Source organism: Poeciliopsis prolifica, unplaced genomic scaffold, assembly GCF_027474105.1.
Source record: "Poeciliopsis prolifica strain line A6 unplaced genomic scaffold, Auburn_PproV2 SCAFFOLD112, whole genome shotgun sequence".
In the NCBI taxonomy this organism is placed as follows: Eukaryota; Metazoa; Chordata; class Actinopteri; order Cyprinodontiformes; family Poeciliidae; genus Poeciliopsis; species Poeciliopsis prolifica.
Window position 1 is genome coordinate 247097 of NW_026562487.1, and position 22704 is coordinate 269800.

Sequence of the window (22704 nt, forward strand, 5' to 3'; positions counted from 1 at the left end):
GAAGTCGACTCTCATCCAAGCCATCAAAGATGAACAGAACCTGGAAGTGTTCAAAGCTGCAGATTTCTTTGGTTTCACTAAAGAAATGATGAACAAGTTCCACCAAGCTGAACTTTTTCTCTTTCAGCACATTCAGCTCTCTGAAGGTGAATGGAAATATGAACTGGATGTTCTGGTGGGCTTTGTCTTCAGCCCAGTCCAGAGTGAACTTCTGTGTTAGGACTGTTTTCCCAATGCCAGCCACTCCCTTTGTCATCACTATTCTGATTGGTTGATCTCTTCCAGGTGGGACTTTAAAGATGTCTTCTTGTCTGATTGTTGTTTCTGGTCTGTGTGGTTTCCTGGATGCTGTTTCAATCTGTCTGACCTCATGTTCATCATTGACCTCTCCAGTCCCTCCCTCTGTGATGTAGAGCTCTGTGTAGATCTGGTTCAGAAGGGTTGAACTTCCTGCTTTAGCAATCCCCTCAAACACAGACTGGAACGTCTTCTTCAGACCAGATTTAAGTTGATGTTGACAAACTGGAGCAAAATGTCCTAAATTAACACAATAAGAAAAATCAGATATGAAAGAAAATCATGTTTTGAATTTGATTACATCACTTCAGCAAATGTGTAATTTATAATTTCAAATCTCTTTAGAAATCCTCTTACTGCTCTGAAGATGGTCAGCCAGCTTTTCCTGCTTCATCCTCCTCAGGAAGTTCAGTGTGATCTTCATCACTGCCTCTCTGCTGCTCCTCCTCTGCTCTTCATCATCACCTTCTAACACCTCAACATCTCTCTGACTCTCTGAATGTTCTGGGTTATCTGGACTCAGAACTTTTTTAATCTTCTTCAACTCGTTCTTCACATAAGTAACAATGTTTCCTCCAGCAGCTGGAACAGAATAATAGATGGACACATGGAACTGAAATCATGGAGTCAAACACCAGATGGATGTTGGACAGACTGACAGTCCTCTGGTCTACAAAGTGAAGCATGAAGGTGACTCTGAACAGAACTCGTGGAAAATAGTTGTTGTTCATATACAGACCATAAATATGGAGTCCAGCTGTGTTTGATGCTGCTGAGGAGATGGACCACTGGGAACCTCTGAGGTCTGCCGGTCCACTCTGTGGAGGAACCAGGAACAATTAGGAAGTGTTGAGAACATAAGTCTCATTAGCATAACTTTAAAGACAGTCAACCTTTATGCATATGAAATATTAGATGTTGCATGAACATTTAGAGTAGATTTCAAGTTAGGTAAACTTAGACAAAGATCCAAACTAAAACAACTGGTGACTCTCTGAACTTACATAAATTTCTAAGGAGGGTTTTCTGACAGGCAGTGTTGGAGTCCCATAAGGAGTCTGCAGACAGGGAGTCTATCTGTCATCAGCATCAATACATTTTTTGTTGTCGGTTCAAGAGTTCAGTGAAACATTAAAACTTTAAAAAGTCTTCTCCAAAGTATAATCAAACACATTAAGATATTTCCTTTAAGCATTAACGGCATGTTTGAATTAGTTAACTTTTAACCATACTATTTCCATGCATTTTATATTATTGAAATACGATAGGATCAGGAAACTATTTTACTTCTAAATGTCAGGTATTCTAAAAAAGCTTTTCCAAAAGTGGATAACCCTGTTATTGTTAGATCCAAACTTATAGTTATTATTTGGCATTTCATTTTTGTGCCAGTTTGTTTTAAAATAGAAATCAGTTTCTTGCTGAATCTCTGAGGCAGAGAGGACTGTCCAGCTGCAGGTCATAAATCATGGCCTGGAACGTAAAAAGGAGGAGACCGGCACTGGAAGATCTGGGTGTTTTAGCAGGTCTCAGAGGTAATAAAATTAACTTTGAGACAGCCCTATAAGGGGAACAACACACCTCCTAATGCATATATTTAAATGAAGGGAATACACATTCTTATAAAAAGCTCTGTTTTCCAGCAGAAGCTCCAATCACTTTGTGCCCGAGTGAGCGACTCTCAAAAATGCAATTTTGTTCTGTTTTTCTTTCAACTCGTCCCAGGGAACGCTTTCTGTGTTGTTATGTGTCAGACTTTTTGATGATCTAGGTGTAATGCTGATGTAACATTCTGTATGCATTGAATTCTCTGGAGAAAGCTCTTATATGTCTGAAGTCTCATGTCGTATGATTGTTCTTTATTATTCCTCTGCGCACGCGGAGACTGATGCACCTGGGAAACAGTGAAGCTATTTTCTCTGTTCTTAACAGAAGTCAGGAAATATTCATCCAACAGTTTTCACGGAGGAAATCACCAGGAGTTTCACATTACAAATACTTGAAGCAGTAAAACAGAGCATCACATCAGCACAATACAAAGGACTTAGAAAGAGGAAAATGGATCACAGTAACACCAAAATCACTCAGATTATGTAAAAAAGTTGATATTGCACTTTAATCACTCCACACTGTCAACAGACTAAATAAAAACTGGGAACATCTAAGTTCATACTGGTTCAGTTTCCACACTAACAGGAATTAAAAACATCTCACCTCTCTGATGGTGGAGATCCAGGAGATTTAAAGTAAATGAGCCCACCCTTTGACATGTCGCTCTTAAAGGACACACAGCTGGGTTCTGGTTCTGGTTCTGGTTCTGGTTTGAGTCTCTGATGGATCCTGACAGAAACATGATGATTAAAACTTAATCAGCAAAGAGGAGCAGCAGCAGCTTCATCACCACGTCTGTTCTGGCCTGATATAGTGAAAGCAGTGTGAAAAGGGCTGTGGACAGTTAAAGATGGTGACCTCACCTCTGACCTTTGCTCTGGCTCTCATCTTCCCCACACAGAGTGGTTTTAGAGGGAGGGACTCCCTCCTCTCTCTCTCCTCACACTGATCCATGCTGCTGAATCCACATCAGCTCACACACACTTTCTAGCTTCACCTGCAGAGGAAACACACATCATTCATCTGCACATCAACTCTGATCATCCTTTACATCATTAGTGCTGGAAAAAGATCAGCTGCTCCTCCTCTGATTGGCTCTTCTTCTCTGCTTCATATCAGTGTCAGGTGAATGCAGTCAGACAGCAGAGAGCCAGAGGAAGCTGCCATCAGCTGCTGCACTTCTACTATCAGTCCACTAGATGGAGATATAGAGCAACATTTACATTGACTCACGCACATTGATTCAACTTGAACAGCAACTATTGTTTATACTTTCAGTATAAAAGATACAGGTGGATTATCTGCTGCTGCAAAGATTAACTGTTTAATAATCTGACTGAATTTAACACATTTTAACATTAAAATTTTATAATAATAATATATAAGAAAGCAACAACATAGACTTCAATGGAGAACAGTTTGATACCAGAAAATGAAATCATGAATCAGTTTGTTCAGAGAAGGAAACAAAGAAACATCAGCTGTTCATCATGTTGTTCGATTCCAATTTATTAGTAATCTAATAATCATGTAGACTCACCTTCAAACAGCAGATGAATCTTTGACCTGAAAAAATGAACCTGTTCTCCAAACATCAGAGAGCACAAACAAGAATGAAATAAAAATGAAAAAGTTCAAGTTTGAAACAAAGCAAACTTACAGTTTGTTCAAGCAATCCAAAAAATTTGATCAAGAACATCTTAACAACAAACAGGGACAAAACAACCGGACTGGAGCCACATCGTGAAAAATGAACTGAAACTGAAAGTAAATGTGTCGGAAGTTGCATCACGTATGACATCACAGTTAAACGGGGTGGTAGTTCATTCTTCCAGAGCTGCAGAACCAGGAAGTGGAAGATCTAGGAAAATCAGAGGAAGGTTTTTAACATTGTCATGAGGAAGTAATGATAAAAATAAAGTTGTACTTACTTTTGATCATGACTATAATGATGATTGATTGTAAAAAAAAATATGTTAGTTTCTTTAGTACTTCACAGTTTGTATGCAGGAATCCATACAAACTAAATAATTTGTTTCAAAATAAAGATTTAATTACCAAACTTAAAAATGTATTTACAAAATTATCATTTAATTTTCAAATTTAATATTTATTGTCAACATTACATGTTTCATAATCTCCTTTAATTTCTAGTTGTTCAGTCAGACGCTCCATCATGTTGTCATGTTTCAGTTTTTCCTCCATTCAGCAACAGTTGGTGAACTGGGTTTAATCCAGTTTAGTCTAATTGTCTTCTTGCTACCAGCAGCAGAAGGTGCAACAATATGTAACATTGATGTTTAGTGAGTAAATCCTTGGTGTTTATGTCCAGCAGAACAGAAGAGGCTCCATGGGGATCTGTCCTCAGAATGTCCTCAGTCTCCTGTTTCATTTCCTCCTAGAAAGTCTTTATTTGTGGTCAGAACCAGAAGACGTGTGTGATGACCGACCATTCAACACATTCCTCCAACATCCATCTGTGGTTGGAATCCTGGATATTAAAGTTTTAAAGGAGTTCTGCTTAAATGTTTGTCTAACCAAATTTATTTCCACCAGTTAATTGGTTTGATTCAGTATTCTGCAAGCTTGAATGTTTCATTGTAGCTTTGCTTTGTTTCTGTTGCATCCAAGCTGACGGTTGTTTTTTTCCAACTCCATGGATCTGAACATCTACAACCTTTATGTTGAGACGAGCGTGAAGAGGAGAGACTGCCATTGTCACAAACTCACTTTCTGATGTCTCCGACCAAACACTTGACCCTCAACATCAATGTTGGAGAAACGTTATCGTCATTGATATTGTAATAACAGCAATAGTGTTACAACAACACTATTAAATAATAGTGTTGTTGTAATTTCAAGGCTGCTGTTTCTCTGTCAGATTCCCTCAGGTCTCCACAGCAGAGAGATGGATCACGGCGCTCTTCCTCCACCTCCTCGCCGCGCCCCATCCTCATCCTCCACCACCTCCACCGAGTTCTGATGGGTCGGTTCAGATCCTCTCTGGAGATCAGACACCAGAACAGAGGCGGATCAGAACCAAAGCCAGCAGCTCTGCTGAAGCTCAGGAGAACTCTGAGTCCAGATGTGGACCCTGGTCTCCTCCAGAACCTCCTCTGTTCTGCTGTGGAGGAACTGTGTGGCTCCAGTTCTGCAGCAGGACCTTCTCAGCTGCAGCAGAAGAAGAAAGGACTTCCTGTGTTCAGGTTGGATAGAAACCTGGATATTTTCTAGCTTGTGGTTCTGTTTCCAGCATAGATGTTCTCCAGGGTTCTGATCTGGATCTAGTGGACTGTAGAGCTCATCAGGTTTCCTCTCATCCACTTTGAGATCTTCAGCTTCCTTTAGATTCAACCTGAAGCTTCTTCTGACAGATTAGCTGCAGCTGATATTTAGCATGATGTTTATTATTCTAGCCTCAGTTTTCTGTTCTTCATGTGACTCCACTGAATCCAACTCTGATGTCGTTCACTTCACAAGTGATAAAGATCCATTTTTCTTTCACTTCCTGCTGATTTCTTTCCAAAGCTCCATTTTTTCCAGGAGGATCTTCAATGTTCTCTTTAGATGATGGAGGAACTCAGACTGACTCCACCCGGCTGGTGCTCCAGGTGAGCAGAAACAAACAAACCCTGAAGTCAGCCAGCTTTAGATTTGGACCAACTGAACATCAAGCTTCAGTATGTTGGAGAAATTGTGATATTATTAATCAATTATTTGTTTTATTATTTTTTATTTTATTTTATTGTGAAATTTGAAAACTGTTACAATTTTACAAAATATCCTTATAAAATCAACAAGTAACTTATTTTAATTTGATCATTTTAGAAACAAAACTTATTTTTAAAGGAATAACATTAAGAGACTGGTGTTTTTAGAATTTGTTATATTTAATGAATAATTATTGGGTATAGCCAGTGAAAACCACTAATTTATTTAATATTTTTACAGATTGATTGAATTAATCTAAAGATGATTGGTCTTAGAATCAATAACGATTAATTGATCAGTGGCAACTCTCTTAAAATAGTTTTCTCCTGTATAAAGAGAGCTAACCATCTTTTCATACAATGAAGGAATTTAGAAAAAAACACATTACATTTGTACTTTCACTTTGTGTAAAGAGTATTAAGTACTAATTGAATTCATATAAACCATGCAGTTTTTTCATGTTATTGAACGTAGGCAGCCTTCAAAATGAGCGGTCCTTATTTTTCTGTGATGCTTCCAGTCTCTGCGTTGTCCTGTTTCCCCTTGATTGTTCCCAGGTGTTTCTCGTTTCTGTGATTACCATCTGTGTATTTAATCCCACGGTTGTCCTTTGTTCCTCATCGGGTCCTCATCGTTCTTCACGTCATTTTGTCAAGCCTGTTCTTCTGTCCACCAGGATGAACAGTTGCTACCGGCGTTGAGCCCTGGCTTCAGCTCAGCCATGCTGCCTGTTTTTGTGTTTCCACTTGGACTATTTTTACTATTAAAACCATCATTTAACTATATCCTGGGTTTCTGCCTGCTGCTTCACCACCAGTATACCAGCATCTCTTGATAGAGTGAAGCTATGACAAGAAAACAAACTGAAAAACATGTGGATCCTGGAATAAACCTGGAATAAACCTGGAATAATCCCAGCTTCCACATTTAAAGGACTGGAAGAAGAAAAAGTTTCCAAGGACTCAATCAGAATCGCTTCACCAAGAAATAGATTGTAGAGACTGAACTATCTGTTCAACAGTGAGAGAGTTTCTCTGACAGGAGGAAAAACTTTAGACTCTTTAGACTCAAATCAGCTCAGAGACACTGAAGAACCACAACTGGACCACCAGAACCTAAATCCAGGAATCAGAGGTTCAGTGAATGTGGCGTTGAAGGTGTGGAGGAGGATCAGTGAGTCAGAGGAGACTCTGTAGAAGGACAGAATGCCAGCAGGACAGTCCACATACACTGCTACTCTGTTAGAGCCAGAGGAGGAGGAGAGACGAGTTTATCTGTTATTGTGCCTGACAAAGTAACCATGACGATCAGAGTAACCATGAAGATCAGAGTAACCATGACGATCAGAGCAACTCAGCCTCCAGGAATGATCATTATATCCAAACAAACAATCTCTACTGATTCCTTTCCTCCTGATTCTTCTGTAACTCACTGATATATAAACATCTCCTCTCCACTCGACCTCCCAGTAACAGCGACCAGTCAGACCAGTTTGACACAGCAGCTGAAGATAAAATCAAATCTGTCTGGATGATCAGGATATGACTGAAACTCCTTCATCCATGTCACCTTCCTGTTGTCTTCAGACAGTTTGAGTTTTCTGTTCACTGTGTTTGTGTCGATGGTGAGTTGACAGGAATCTGATGGAGAACAAACACAATCCAGCTGCAGTTATTGATCATTTATTGACACTTTGACTCCTGAATGAGTGATGTGACAGTTTGAAGATGGTTGAATGTGAGCTGCTTTGTTGTCATGAATCAGATGAAAAACACACTTACATTTCCTCAGACCTGGAGTCAAGAATCGGCCTCCAGCAGGCTCCACCCTGAAAGGAGGAGGGGGGTCAGACCATCAGTCTCTTTCAGCAGCAAACATGGACATCACATGTCTCTCAGACACACATTGTCCTTGAGAGGGTCTTGACTGCAGCCTGCAGAAAGGGGCGGGGACGGACCACTGTCAGTCTCAGACCTTATATGGAATTGGGACTATTGCATTCCGGAAATGAAGGGGGCGCTATTTTCACAATCACTAATACCTTAAAGAAGCGGGGTGAAGAGGTGGATTGGAAGAAGTTTGAGAGGTTTCGCCATTGACGTTCGGAACGCTATTCATAATGGAACAAGAACAAAGTCAGCAAAAGGTATTTTCTACCTTATTAAAACTTTTTTCACATAGTACATCAAAGTGCTTTTTCTAGATTAGGTTGAAAATATAATTGACAGCTGCAAACGAGTGAAATTCATAGTTTGTACAGGGGAAGGCAAATTTTAGCATGTAGCATAGCTAATTATTTCCGTGCAGGGCATCATTAGATAAAAATCGAAAAGTAGAAAAATGTATACTTGAGAAATGTATTTTATGCCCCAATTTTTTTTTCGTTATACAGATGCACTTATCAATTTGCAACATTAGGATCGGACAGAAAATTCTTCCCGTACTGTCTGAAGACAAATACCGCTGTCCCCTTTGCTCATACAGTGCGGAGGAGTCTTAAAGGTACAGAACCACATAGCAACAACTGCTATGGTTCAACATAACAGTATGTAAAACTACACTTATGAATGTTTTTTTTTACATTCTTATCAGTTTTCTAGTGTTTTTATTTCATTTTTAAAGGTTAATATTTTTTACATATGTTTTTGTACACCAATGTTAAATTTCTTGAAAGTCTAATATTTTTTATAAGAAGAAACCTAACATAAACAACATTTATCAGTGTATTGTGTTTTAATTCTTTTATGGATTAAAATGTGATCTTCATTCAGTTAAGTTTCTCGCATTATGTTGCATATCAACAACATTAACTCAAGAGTATAACATTTGGAAAAATGGTCCTAATTATTATTTTTTTTAATCAAAGTTACAGAGTAATTGAGTAAATCCGATTAGTTAATCTTTGGCTGTTCATTTTGTGCGGAACATATATGTGTTATCTGGAAGCCATTAATTGTTAAATCCTACAAAACAGTTACAACAAAGTTAAAGAATCTACAGTGATTAATTCAAACATGCCTTTTGTTCTTCCAATCATTTGTATATTTCCTGGTGTAATAACCTTTTTTTTTATCTTAGTAGCTATTAGGCTGAGTCTTCGCTCTGTTCTGAGTGAGAATGAATCACATCTTGTTTAAACATATCTGCAATGTATATAGATGTTTTTTTTTATTTTATTCATTTCTTTTTTTAAGATTCAATTCATAATCATGTCATAGCCATTCTTCCAGTATGAGTCTTGCATTGCACATGTTTTTTTTTTATTATTATTTTTCAGATGCCTTTGATTGCACTGGAAGCTGTTCTCCAGGAGGTGATTCTGGCACAGGGAGGCACATCTTCCCTCACCTTGGCATTGACCTGCAAGTGCTTAGAAGCCATTGTGTCTGACCCAGTTTTCAGGAAGAAGACTCACTTTGCTTGGCTAGATGGTAAAGACCTTTGACTTTTTTCACCTAAAACATGTGAAATTAGATTTCAACTACATAAAATCAGTTTTTCATCAACAGGTGAGATCAGCTGGGTGACATTTTCAGACTCATGCAAGGCAGAAAACAGGATTCCTTTTGCGGTTGTAAGATGTTCTTCCTGCAACCGGCAACATAAAGACTGTGTGGGCTTCACTGGACATGGAAGATGAGGAGAGTTCCCTCGTTACTACTCTGATGGCACATCTGGACACTGCCCTGAATGCCAGTACTGAATGCTAGGACAGTATTAGTTGTTTTCTATAGTCTTTCACACATTTCAGTTGTCACACATTGTGTTTTTTGTGAAATGTCATTTTAAATCATCTATGCTGAAGCACATTTGCCTTTTGACTTGTTCAGTCATTTGTTTCAATAATGTGTTATTTCAATATTATGTACATTTTTGAATGTTTCTTTCGTTGTAGCTCAGTTGATTTACATTATTTAGTTTGTACAGAAATGGTGTTACATTGTGGCTGCATTTTGTTGGAGAGAGTAGAACCAATAAAGTAGTTGTAAATATATTGTAACAGTGTTGTTTAGCAATTGGATCACCTTGTTTTAAAAATTTGAAATACATGCTAAGTTAATAACTTGCAATATTTTAAATGTGTAAATGCAATGTTTCCTATACTTTTTAAACAATGACTGGAATCATTACAAATGTTCTTTACAAACCTGACATACGGCTAAGTTGTTTGTTTTAACAGTCAGAATCAACTGTTGTTTTATAATAAAGCAAGAACATACAGAAACATTGTTTAGTTACAAAGTCATAATACAAACATAAGACTAAAGGTGAGCTGAGTGAAGGTGGAGACCAGGTGGAGGTGATGGAGGCTCAGGTGAGGAGCAGTTGCACATCAAGCCGGAGTTTGTGAAGGATGGAGGAGATGAGACCGGCGCCGTGATCAGAGGAGACGGTTACAATTTACACAGATTTAATTTATGTATCCAGTGAATTTATTCAAAAAGGTTTTCATAGAGAAAAAGAAACCCAACAGCGAATCATTCTCTCTGACTGTTACCAGCGCAGTGTCTACTGCCGGGGTCTGAAGATCATTTCTTCTCAAATGAACTTTCTAAAACCTGCTTTCTGTGAGTCTTTCCAGGTTGAAGCTACATTTAAATTTTTAAATGAATCACTTTGGGTTTTGCAACAATGGCATATTTAAGGTCTTTGGGGCTCAGTTTATGAATCAATTGCAATTGGTAGAATTGATTTTGAATTTCTAAACAGAATAGTGGGACACCAATCAGTTTACTGGTTAAGATATTATGGTAAACAATGATAACAGTCGAGCTTGTTAGAAGTTCAAAAGTAATTTAATTTGTTTGTAAATTATATTCACAATGTGAATAAGAAAAATATTTGCCAAATAAACAGAACAAAAGTGTTTTGTGAATGGATGGACCAAGTTGGCCAAAATTGACTAAACGTTTTACTGTTAGTCAACAATTTTGACTATCGGCCTCTTTTCCATCTAGTCCTTATTAAATAAGGCAAAGGATATTCTATTTTAGATTTTAACTTATTTATTTTAAGAGTACCATTCACAACATCAAAATCTATTGTTTGAATTTCAACACCAGCAGGTATTTGTTTATATCTGTTTTCTGTGATGGACTGGCGATCTGTCCAGGGTCCCTGCAGCAGCTCTCATCACCCACTGCACGGATAGCCTGAGAGTAAAATAATTGATGGATTGATAAATGTGTTTTTAATATAGTGTACATTTGTCTCTAAAATGTTAATTTATGTTTTATGACTTTTGTTTGGGAAAGTTAGGGTGTAAGGATAGATAAATACATCTCCATAATGATTCCTTATTATTGCTTATTTTAGATTGTTTGTTACTAATATAATTTTAACATCCAAAACAAAGATTTAATAAAGATTTTAAAATAAAAAAGGGACATACCACGTGACAGACATACCACGTGACGTAACACGTGGTATGTCATTTCCTTACTGTTTAATTTGTAGTTAATATGTAATTAATTTTAAATGTTAAAAGTGTTATTGGGTGTTTTTAAAGGCGTTGTCAAATAAAATGCGTTATTATTATTATAATATTGAAACACGGCTGATACAGGAAATGGTGTCACTAGCCCCCTTCATTTCCGGAACGTAATAGTCCCATTTCCATATAAGGTCTGAGACTGACAATGGTCCGTCCCCGCCCCTTTCCGCATGCTGCAGCCAAGTGTAGTTTTTGTCCTCCACTGAGACAGGGAACAGTCCAACATCTGGATTGCAAACTGCAGTGGATGTAGGAAGGACAGTTGGTGCTGCTGCAGCACAACTCATTTCTCCAAACACAGGAAAAGCTCCAACAGAGGAGAAAGGAAATCCCTCAGTAACAACCTGAAGAAACTCACTGAAGCCTAAAAGGACATCAGGAAACTAAGGAAACATTTCTGGAAGCTCCACCTGATTTAATAATCAGCATTAAAATACAATCAATCTAAACTCTGATCAACACCTGGATACCTGATCCATCCACACTCCCACACACAGATGAAGGAATGAAACACTAAACAGCCCTGCTGCTGAAAACCTGCTGTGGCCTCACTGTAATATCCAGAAATACAAACATTCAAAAGGAGAAGCTGCATCACATTCAACAAAGATTCAACAAGAATCAAAGATTTGATCTCTGAGCTCAGACTCACAAACCAGGGAGAGGCTTCCATCATCACACACCTCTGACAAACACCTCCAACCTTTCAGCACTTCTCTACCAACCAGCACCACCAGGTGGCGCTGCACACATTTACAATGAGCCCAAGAAGAAGCAGCATCCTGAATCCAGCAGCTGCAGTGATGGCTTGTGAAAGTGTCCAAGGAGCATCTGGAACCAGAACCAGCAGATCCAACAGTCCAGAGAGTCTTTGTTTGCATCTTTCCTCTCAGATTTCCAAGCTGCTTTGAGAGGAAATGACATCATCACTCTACTGATGATGTCACGCTCTGATGTCACTGACCAGGAGCTGCTGGACTTCTACATTTCCAGCATGGAGGACAGAGAAGATCTCAGCTCTGATGAGGAGCTGGCCTGCCTTCACACTGATTGAGGGTCAAAGAAATATTTCCAGATGAAGTCAGACTAAAATGTTGGATTGTCCTGCTGTTGCAATCAGAGGCCAAGAAGAAGCTTCAAGTTCTTCTCCTGTTCAGCTCCACGTTCCTGTCAGAGACTTCAGCTCCTCATGAGGAGAACAACTAAAGCCTGGAACAGACTGACACCAACATCCTGACATCTCATCCCTGAACAAAGCTTTGCAGCATCAAGGTGACTCTTAGCACCATATATGGACAGATTTCCTTTAAAGGGGGCGGAGCCTGGATTGGAGGAACCAGCAGCAGCTTCCAGGAACAAACCTTGGGAACCTCTGGAGGAGAACATGGAGATGAGATTCCTGCTTTAATCAGTGGATTCATTGATAGAAAACATGAAATGTCTGAGAGCTGCAGCTCCATTTTCTACAGATCTGCTGGAACATCAGATAGAAATGAAGAATTTCATCATTTCACATCAAATCTGTTCATCTTCCACAGATACAACTGAATTATTGAGCTGAACTGGTTCCAAAGGTCTGGATGGTAAAAACATCCATTGTTTTTCTGTCTCATTAGTTTCCAGAAAGAGTTGAAATGTTTCAGCAGCTTTTATCCTGCAGCTCAGTAAAGATCTCTCCTCTTTCCAACCTGATTTAGTCCATGAAGCAGAACATCTCTGCTGCTGCAGCAACAGGAGGAAACTTCTCCAGCTCTCAACTTCTACACTCTGACTGCTTGGAAACAGATCAGGGAGGATCAGCCTTTTCTCCAGGCTGCTCCTCCTGACTCTAGCGCCACCTAGTGGAGGACAAACTACCATACAAATAAAACTGCTAAACTCTGCCTCAAACAGTTTGCTTCATGTTTTTGTGTATTTTTGGTTTCATTAAGTCCTGAAAGTTGTGAATCTTTGTTTCACTTTTTGAGAACTTTTCCACATCCATCTGACCATTTTCTGATCTTTCCTCATTTGGGCTGATTGGTCTAGATCTCCATGAAATATTCTTTTAAAGTCCAAATTGTTTCCCAGCTGTGTCTCTACAATTACATATCATATCTTATATGATATCATTAATCTGCATATTTTTAACTTATTTTTAAACAGCCAATCAGCTTCTTGTATTTCCTCAGTAGATCCATCAGTGGAAGCCCCGCCCAGCCCATGATGCTCCTGGTTTGTGAAGACAGAGAGACAAACTGAACTCTGATAGGAAACAGTTTCAACTGATTTTCTCTCTCCAACCTCTTGGTTCCACATGGAGCTATATTTGGCCCCCTGCTGCTCTGAATACCATGTTATTGTGGTTCCAGTAGATGGGTTGGTTTCCCAGGTTCATTCAGAACCATGTGGAAGATTCTTATAGTTTAAATGAGCTGCTGTTTGTAAAGTTACACAACCAAAATGACCAGAGATAATTTGAGTTATTAAACTGTAATAAGAGATAAAATGGGGTTCAAAATGTTATCCATTCATTTATAAATGATATGACTGTATACCAGCTTCAAACTCAATGTTTTCCAGCAGACAATGTTTAAGGAATCATCAAATGTTTGTGTTACTTTCCAGTCAACAATATTCTTCGACTTATTGAAGAATAGGTCATATTTTTCAAAACTTTATTCTATAGTTGGGACTCTGACCTTGAAGAACTGAACTACAGGCAATAAGGAGGCTGGCAAGAGAAATATTACTACATTAATCCAGTGTCAGTTTTAACAGAAAGAGTCCATTGAAAATCTAGTCTGAATATCAGCATCAAAGCTGGTTTGAGGGAAAACACCAGCTTCAACACAAGCAGAGAGAATCTCAGATTATATCTTTCCATTTTTAACTGGTTGGATTCAGAGATGGAAAACTGAGCAGTGACTGACAAAAACTGTTCCTTTGAGCAACAAGTTAACTATTCAGCTTCAAACTAAATGTTTTCCAGCAGACTGACTAAAGACATTTCTCCCTCTTCCTCCTCTATCAGACCTTCTCTGCTCCTGCAGCAGGTTCCTCCATACCTGAGAGCTTCCAGTCTCCAGTGTGGATCCTTCAGTCCAGCCGACAGCAGCTTCACTCCTGAGTCTCCTGGATGATTGTAGCTCAGGTCCAACTCTTTCAGATGGGAGGGGTTGGAGGTCAGAGCTGAGGCCAGAGAAGCACAGCCTTCCTCTGAGACCAAACAACCTGATAAGCTGCAGACACACAATTCATCACATGATGAGAAAATGAGAACATTGAGGTAGAAAACAAGGTCTGAACTGATGGATGGACGGATGGCCCAAAAGTTACCTGAGAGTTTCCAGGTTGCAGTTTGGACTCTTCAGTCCAGCAGAGAGAAGCTTCACTCCTGAATCCTGCAGGTTGTTGTTACTCAGGTCCAGTTCTCTGAGACTGGAGGACGGGGAGCTGAGAACTGAGGACAGAGCTTCACAGCTTCTCTCTGAGAGGTTACAGCCACTCAGTCTGAGGAGACAGGGAGGAAAATTTGTTATTAAAGAATTCCTAAACATTTATATTTTTCTACGTTTTTCTTGGACAGAGAATGAACTATCTTATTTTACACATATTTATGATGCCTTTTGTTGCGAAATGGTTCATTTTATAGTTAGTCCTCCATCCTTAAAGTTTATAACTACAGGAAACAAGAAGTCTGGAAAGAGAATGATAAAACTCCACAATTAACAAAATTAATACAATTTAAATTTTAACATAAAGAGGACGAGTTTTGCTGCTTTAATATGTATCACTATGTCAGCTGCTGAAGGGAGTCTGTGTCTCCTTTACACATCACCCCCAGTGAGAAACTTTGAGGAGACAATGCAACAATATATAAGCTGAAAAATTAACTATATTTACCTCATCATTAGTATATTTCTATCAAAGATAACTGCATTAACAATGTGTGTCCTTACAGAGCTTTGTTGGAGGCTTTAACCACTGGCAGCAGCCTCAGAAGAACCTCCTCTGAAGCAGAGTATTTCTTCAGGTCAAACACATCCAGATCTTTTCCTGATGACACTAAGATGAAACCCACAGCTGACCACTGAGCAGGAGACAGTTTATCTGTGGAGAGACTTCCTGAACTCAGAGACTGTTGGATCTCCTCCACTAGAGAACGATCATTCAGTTCATTCAGACAGTGGAACAGATTGATGCTTTTCTCTGCAGACACATTCTCACTGATCTTCTCCTTGATGTACTGAACTGTTTCCTGATTGGTCTGTGAATTACTTCCTGTCTGTGTCACCAGACCTTGTAGGAGTCTCTGATTGGTCTGCAGTGAAAGTCCCAGGAGGAAGCGAAGGAACAAGTCCAGGTGTCCATTTGGACTCTGTAAGGCCTGGTCAACAGCTCTCTGGTGGAGAGAAATTATTTTACGTTTATTAAATAGTGAAGATTTCTTAGATGTTGATGTTTCTTTCATCAGGTTTACACCAGATTTGATGAAGGTCAGATGAACATGAAGAGCAGCCAGAAACTCCTGAACACTCAGATGGACGAAGCAGAACACCTTGTCCTGGTACAGACCTCTCTCCTCTTTAAAGATCTGTGTGAACACTCCTGAGTACACTGAGGCTGCTCTGATATCGATGCCACACTCTGTCAGGTCTGATTCATAGAAGATCAGGTTTCCTTTCTGCAGCTGATCAAAAGCCAGTTTTCCCAGAGACTCAATCATCTTCCTGCTCTCTGGACTCCAGTGTGGATCTGTTTCAGCTCCTCCATCATACTTGACCTTCTTCACTTTGGTCTGAACCACCAGGAAGTGGATGTACATCTCAGTCAGGGTTCTGGGCAGCTCTCCTCCCTCTCTGGTCTCCAACACATCCTCCAGAACTGTAGCAGTGATCCAGCAGAAGACTGGGATGTGGCACATGATGTGGAGGCTTCGTGATGTCTTCATGTGGGAGATGATCCTGCTGGCCTGCTCCTCATCTCTGAATCTCTTCCTGAAGTACTCCTCCTTCTGAGGGTCATTGAACCCTCTGACCTCTGTCACCATGCCAACACACTGAGGAGGGATCTGATTGGCTGCTGCAGGTCGTGTGGTTATCCAGAGGAGAGCAGAGGGAAGCAGTTTCCCCCTGATGAGGTTTGTCAGCAGAACATCCACTGAGGTGGACTCTGTAGCATCAGTCAGCATCTCCTTGTTGTGGAAGTCCAGTGGAAGTCGACTCTCATCCAAGCCATCAAAGATGAACAGAACCTGGAAGTGTTCAAAGCTGCAGATTTCTTTGGTTTCACTAAAGAAATGATGAACAAGTTCCACCAAGCTGAACTTTTTCTCTTTCAGCACATTCAGCTCTCTGAAGGTGAATGGAAATATGAACTGGATGTTCTGGTGGGCTTTGTCTTCAGCCCAGTCCAGAGTGAACTTCTGTGTTAGGACTGTTTTCCCAATGCCAGCCACTCCCTTTGTCATCACTGTTCTGATTGGTTGATCTCTTCGAGGTGGGACTTTAAAGATGTGTCTTTGTCTGACTGTTGTTTCTGGTCTGTGTTGTCTCCTGGATACTGTTTCAATCTGTCTGACCTCATGTTCATCATTGACCTCTCCAGTCCCTCCCTCTGTGATGTAGAGCTCTGTGTAGATCTGGTTCAGAAGGGTTGGACTTCCTGCTTTAGCAATTCCCTCAAACACAGACTGGAACTTCTTCTTCAGACCAGATTTAAGTTGATGTTGACAAACTGCAGCAAGATGGTCTAAATAAACATAAAAAGTAAAATCAATAATGAAACAAAGATGAAGATGACTGGAATGAATGTTACTTCATCTGTTCAGACATCAATAAATTTATGATTTATCGAACAGGTTAAATCTTTGTAGAAATCCTCTTACTGCTCTCCAGATGGTCAGCCAGCTCCTCCTGCTTCATCCTCCTCAGGAAGTTCAGTGTGATCTTCATCACTGCCTCTCTGCTGCCTCCTCTGCTCTTCTTCCTCACCTTCCAACACCTCATCATCTCTCTGACTCCCTGAGCATTCTGGGTAATCTGGACTCAGAACCTTTTTAATCCTCTTCAGTTCTTTCTTCACAAAAGTGACAATGTTGTCCTCCAGCAACTGGAACAGAATAATAAAAAATCATGGAGCCAAACACCAGATGGATGTTGAACAGACTGACAGTCCTCTGGTCTACAAAGTGCAGCATCGAGATGAATGTGAACAGAACCCATAGAAAAGTAGATGTATATTTACAGACCATAAATATGGAGTCTAACTGTGTTTGATGCTGCTGGGCAGATGGACCACTGGGAACCTCTGAGATCTGCTGGTCCACTCTGTGGAGGAACCAGGAACAATTAGGAAGTCAGGAAATATTCATCCAGCAGTTTTTACAGAGGAAATCACCTGGAGTTTCACACTAAAAATACTTGAAGGAGAAAAACAGAGCATGACATGAACACAATACTAAGGAGTTAGAAACAGGAAGATGGATTACAGTAACACTAGAATCACTCAGATTATGTAAAAAAGTTGATATTGCACTTTAAACACTCCACACTGTCAGCAGAATAAATAAAAACTGGGATATTCATACTGGTTCAGTTTCCACAGTAACTGCAGTTAGAAACATCTCACCTCTCTGATGGTGGAGATCCAGGAGATTTAAAGTCAATGGGGTCTTCCTTTGACCTGTTGATCTTAAAGGACACACAGCTGGGTTCTGGTTCTGGTTCTGGTTTGCGTCTCTGATGGATCCTGACAGAAACATGATGATTAAAACTTAATCAGCAAAGAGGAACAGCAGCAGCTTCATCACCACGTCTGTTCTGGCCTGATATAGTGAACGCTGTGTGAAAAGGGCTGTGGACAGTTAGAGATGGTGACCTCACCTCTGACCTTTGCTCTGGCTCTCATCTTCCCCACACAGAGTGGTTTTAGAGGGAGGGGCTCCCTCCTCTCTGTCCTCACACTGATCCATGCTGCTGAATCCACATCAGCTCACACACACTTTCTAGCTTCACCTGCAGAGGAAACACACATCATTCATCTGCACATCAACTCTGATCATCCTTACATCATTAGTGCTGGAAAAAGATCAGCTGCTCCTCCTCTGATTGGCTCTTCTTCTCTGCTTCATATCAGTGTCAGGTGAATGCAGTCAGACAGCAGAGAGGCAGAGGAAGCTGCCATCAGCTGCTGCACTTCTACTATCAGTCCACTAGATGGAGACATGGAGCAACATTTACATTCACTGATTCAACCTGAACAACAGGAAGTGATTTAGTTAGTTATTAATCTCTACAAGTGGATTATCAGCTGCATTAAATGTTAACTATTTAATAATTTGACTGAATCAATAATAATATTTTAATAATATTTTATTTTGAAAGGAAGCAACAGGAAATTGTTGCTGACATTAATGGTGAGACTAGAGTTCAGTACCAGGAAATAAAAACATGAATTAGTTCGGAGAAGAAAACAGTGAAACATCAGCTGTCCATCATGTTGATTGATTCCAGTTCATCAATAATCTAATAATCCTGTAGATTAGCCTTCAAACAGCAGATATTAAAGTTTCACCTGAAATCAGAAGTGAAACTTTTCTCCAAACATCAGAGAATAGAAACAATCAGGAAAAAGTTAAAGTGATGAAAAAGTTCAAGAAATAAACAAATCAAACTTACAGTTTGTTCAAAATATCCAAAGAGTTAAAGAAGAAAATTTAAACAACAAACTGAGACTCTACAAACGGACTGCAGCCACACCTGAACAGGTGAATTCAAACTGAAAGTAGATGTGACGGATGTTGCATAACTGATGACGTCACAGCTCACCTGACTTGTAGTTTTTCCTCCAGAGCAACAAAACCAGGAAGTAGAAGCTCTGAGGTGAAATCAGAGGCAGGTTGATAAAATCTTCATGAGGAAGAAGAGAAGTTCTGATAAAATGAAGGTGTACTTACTTTTGATCATGACTGTAATGATGATTGATAGTAACAGAAAATACTAAGACTATTTTAGTTTATTCATCATGTCATAAAGAAAAAGTTGGGAAAATGCATTTTTCAAACAAATATTTTCATCATGTCATCCAAACGTTCATTATAAACTAAATATTTAATTCACAATCTAAATATTTACTTGGATTGTAAACAAAATTTTGGGAAATAAAACTTTAGCTAAATATTTGGCTTCAAAATAAATATTTATTTTGCAAACTAAACATTTAATTTTCAAATTCAGTATTTATTTTCCAAACTACATATTTAATCATCTTTTTCATGTCTAGATGTTCAGTCAGACGCTCCATCATGTTGTCATGTTTCAGTTTTTCCTCCATTCAGCAACAGTTGGTGAACTGGGTTAATCCAGTTTAGTCTAATTGTCTTTCTTGCTACCAGCAGCAGAAGGTGCAACAGACATCTGTGGTTGGTCCTGGAAATGAACGTTTTGAAAGGAGTAACACTTTATTTGACACAGTGTGTTCTATTAAATCTGGTTTTTACTTTCCAGTCAAACTCTTTGCACGTTTGATTTCCAATCCTTTTATGGCACAAAAATGCAAATGAGAAAAACTCCACTCTTTGTTTTATCAATCTCCAGTTCAATCCAGTAAATTGATTAACTCTATTTTCCAAACAATCCACAAATGGAGTAAAACTGGACCATATTTATGGTTTTGACCTCATTCCTCTTCAGATACCACTGCAAACTCGTATCAATGGCTCCTCAGAATGACCAGTGGGACACTCTACTGGATGGAGACTGAACTACAACACTAAAAGAAGTTTTAAACTCACTTTTCAGTTAGCTAATTGAACAAATTTATTCTGTAAGATAATAAATTGCATGGTTACACAAAAACAATAAAAAAGTTAACTATTGCCACATTATGGAGTAATCAATCATGGTGAATATCTGCCACAAAAATTCATTCTTGAACAAGATGGCTTTTTCCAGAAGACAGTATTACATTTTAATAAAAAGTGGGGAAAGAAAAACTGATGAAATAAAAGATGCACATATGAAATTCACCATTTCTGGAACAATGACATTCCAACATATGTGAAGTAGATTTGCTTTAAAGAGAAAATGTTTTATTTGCATCATACAGTCTTCTTTTGGTACCGACCTGGACATTATCCAGCCTCTTATCTCACTTAGGCTTAAAATGAGAAGAGGGCTGCTCGCTGACTTCACACCTCAGCATTAGGATCAACAAACTTAAAGTAATTCATTGATCTCTGATAAGATGTTTACTCAGACTAAGTAAATTTGAACTTAAATTAACTTACATTCTACATTAAAATCTAACATGGCAAAGGATAAAAGAGACTGTGGGTTTAACATGTTTCATTTTTATATGTGTTCGAATAAGTAAATGACTTTTAACTTTTAAATAAAATGTTGGGTAATAAGTGGCTAAAATTATATAATCTAAAGAGAGAAAAAAATATAGATATGAAATATATATATATATTTAGAAATAAATAAAAAAACAAAAACAAAAGAAAGACAAACTAATTGACTCCTATTTGCTTCTTTCGTTTTCCTCTGTCTGAGCCTCGCTGCGGCATCTGACCTCTGACCTCAACTCAAACCTGTCTTCCCATGGCCGAGATGAGTCCCTCCCCTGTCACCAGCTAATGACTGTGATCAAGAAGACAAAGAAGATCAGAAAGACAAAGAAGAGATCTGCTGATCCTAATTTTCTGACACCAGGAACTGTCATTGAGCAACTACTGCATGGAGTCCTGCTGGACATTTGGACTGAAACTACATTCCTGTGTTTGGGTGCAACTGAACTCTTACAACCTCCGCTGGTTTACTCCCTGACATCAGCCTGGAGAAGGAAGGATAATGTGCTTCAGAGACAACAAACTGAACTGTTTTGACCCTGTTTCATTTGTGGACAGCATGGACATTGAGTGAGGGACAGCCTGGCAACTCAAAGATCCAATACAGAACCAGTTGGACTGACAGGAAACTGCAGAGAGAGAGGAGGAGAGGACCAGGCTGCAGCGACGCCAGCAGCAGGAGGAGGAGGAGGGAGAAGTGAACTCATCCAAGATAAGTGTTATACACATACACAACTGTTATAAACTGCTACTGCAATGAAGACTTGCTTGCTTTATAAACCTGTTCACATTATCTAGCCAGAAAATAAAGTCTTAACGGCTTTTATGTTCAATGATAGACAAATTCTCTCAGTTTGTCCCTTTTAACTCTGAGTCCTGAACAGCAGGACCACTGCTAAGGATCCTCTTCGGGTCCATGAGCCACAGGTTGGGAAACCGTGAAGGGAAAATTGCAATCGCTAAAAGATCAGCAAAGAACTAACGGAAATTATGCCACTAAATTTCACCAGCTAAAAATGATCAAAGATTCTAAGCTAATAATTATTTACAAAAGTTTTCTTTTTCTTTTTTTCTTTCAGGACTATCTTGATAATACATGCTAGATTGGATTTAAAATTAAATATCTCTGAATGTTAAAAAATAAATAAATAAGAAATAAATGAAATAATTAATTTGAACAGTTATGAATCTACATTTTATTGAAATTGGTGAAGTGTTTCAGCTGCAGGAAATTCAGTTGTGGCTGGTTTCCAACACGTCTGAGATAGCTCTTAAAATGTATACATTACTTAAAAGAAAATTCTTGAAGCTTTCAAAAAAATTGTATAACCATTTGAGCAAAGGAAAACAATGAAAGCAGACTATAAATTTGTGGCTGAAAAGCTGATTAATTTTTATGTTTTTGTTTGTGTCACATTACGTTGATGGAAATGATTATGGGAACAGATTGCTCTAAAGAACTGAGTAACTGATCAAATTATTATTAAATCATAAAATTACATTGTCAACTGGTCTGAAATGCAAGGTTAAATTAAATTGTGATATTTTATCTAACTAGTTACTCCAGATTGATGTTTGTGAATGAACAATATTTTCTAGATAACGCCTAAAACCTTTAATCCAAGGTTGATTGATTAATGATCGTTAAATTCATAAAGAAATAATAATAAAGGTTAGCAGATTAAATATTAAAAGAAGAATTAATAATAGATAAAACTATTTTAGCAGACATGCCAAATGACGTTTTCCGCAGGCAGAAAAAGGATTGCAGATAACTAAAATTAATGATGAGGAAATTTTTCAAGTCAATAACAAACCAGTTCTCCCAAAGTCTTTATCTAAAGCAGCCGCAATTGTGGCACATGGGCGATGCCATGTGTCAACAGGGGAATAGTGGGGATAATACAACAATATTTCACAACATATGGACTAAATTCTTACCTAAGATTTTTGTTCTGCATGTCCAGTTTGTGTTAGACACAAAGGAACATAAGGCCAAAAAAGAGGAAGTTTCCCAAAGCCTTCTTATCTATTCCAAACAATGCAAACAAATATTGTTTGGTAATTATTGATGCTTTTTCTAAATGGGTTGAAATAGTTCTAGCAAAGCATCCAGATGCTTTGACAGTAGCTAAAGCTATATGTAAAACTATTATTCCAACTCCACAAACTAGACTGAAAAGTAGATTAAAGAAAATGTATGGAACACCGTGGTTAAAATGTTTAGATTTGGTAAAGTTGTACATGAGAATTACAC

General features: G+C 38.7%; 1 long non-coding RNA gene and 1 pseudogene across 1 annotated transcript; both read right to left on the minus strand.

The window, feature by feature from the left end:
- Nucleotides 1-965: 965 nt before the first annotated feature.
- Nucleotides 966-2842, minus strand: LOC129354593 (uncharacterized). Its single transcript, XR_008605165.1, has 3 exons — nt 2772-2842; nt 2512-2637; nt 966-1115 (listed from the first exon to the last, which is right to left on the minus strand). It is a non-coding gene; the product is annotated as an uncharacterized LOC129354593 (long non-coding RNA).
- Nucleotides 2843-6440: 3598 nt separating this feature from the next.
- LOC129354586 (NACHT, LRR and PYD domains-containing protein 12-like) lies at nt 6441-18845 on the minus strand (annotated as a pseudogene).
- Between the last annotated feature and the right edge of the window lie 3859 nt (nt 18846-22704).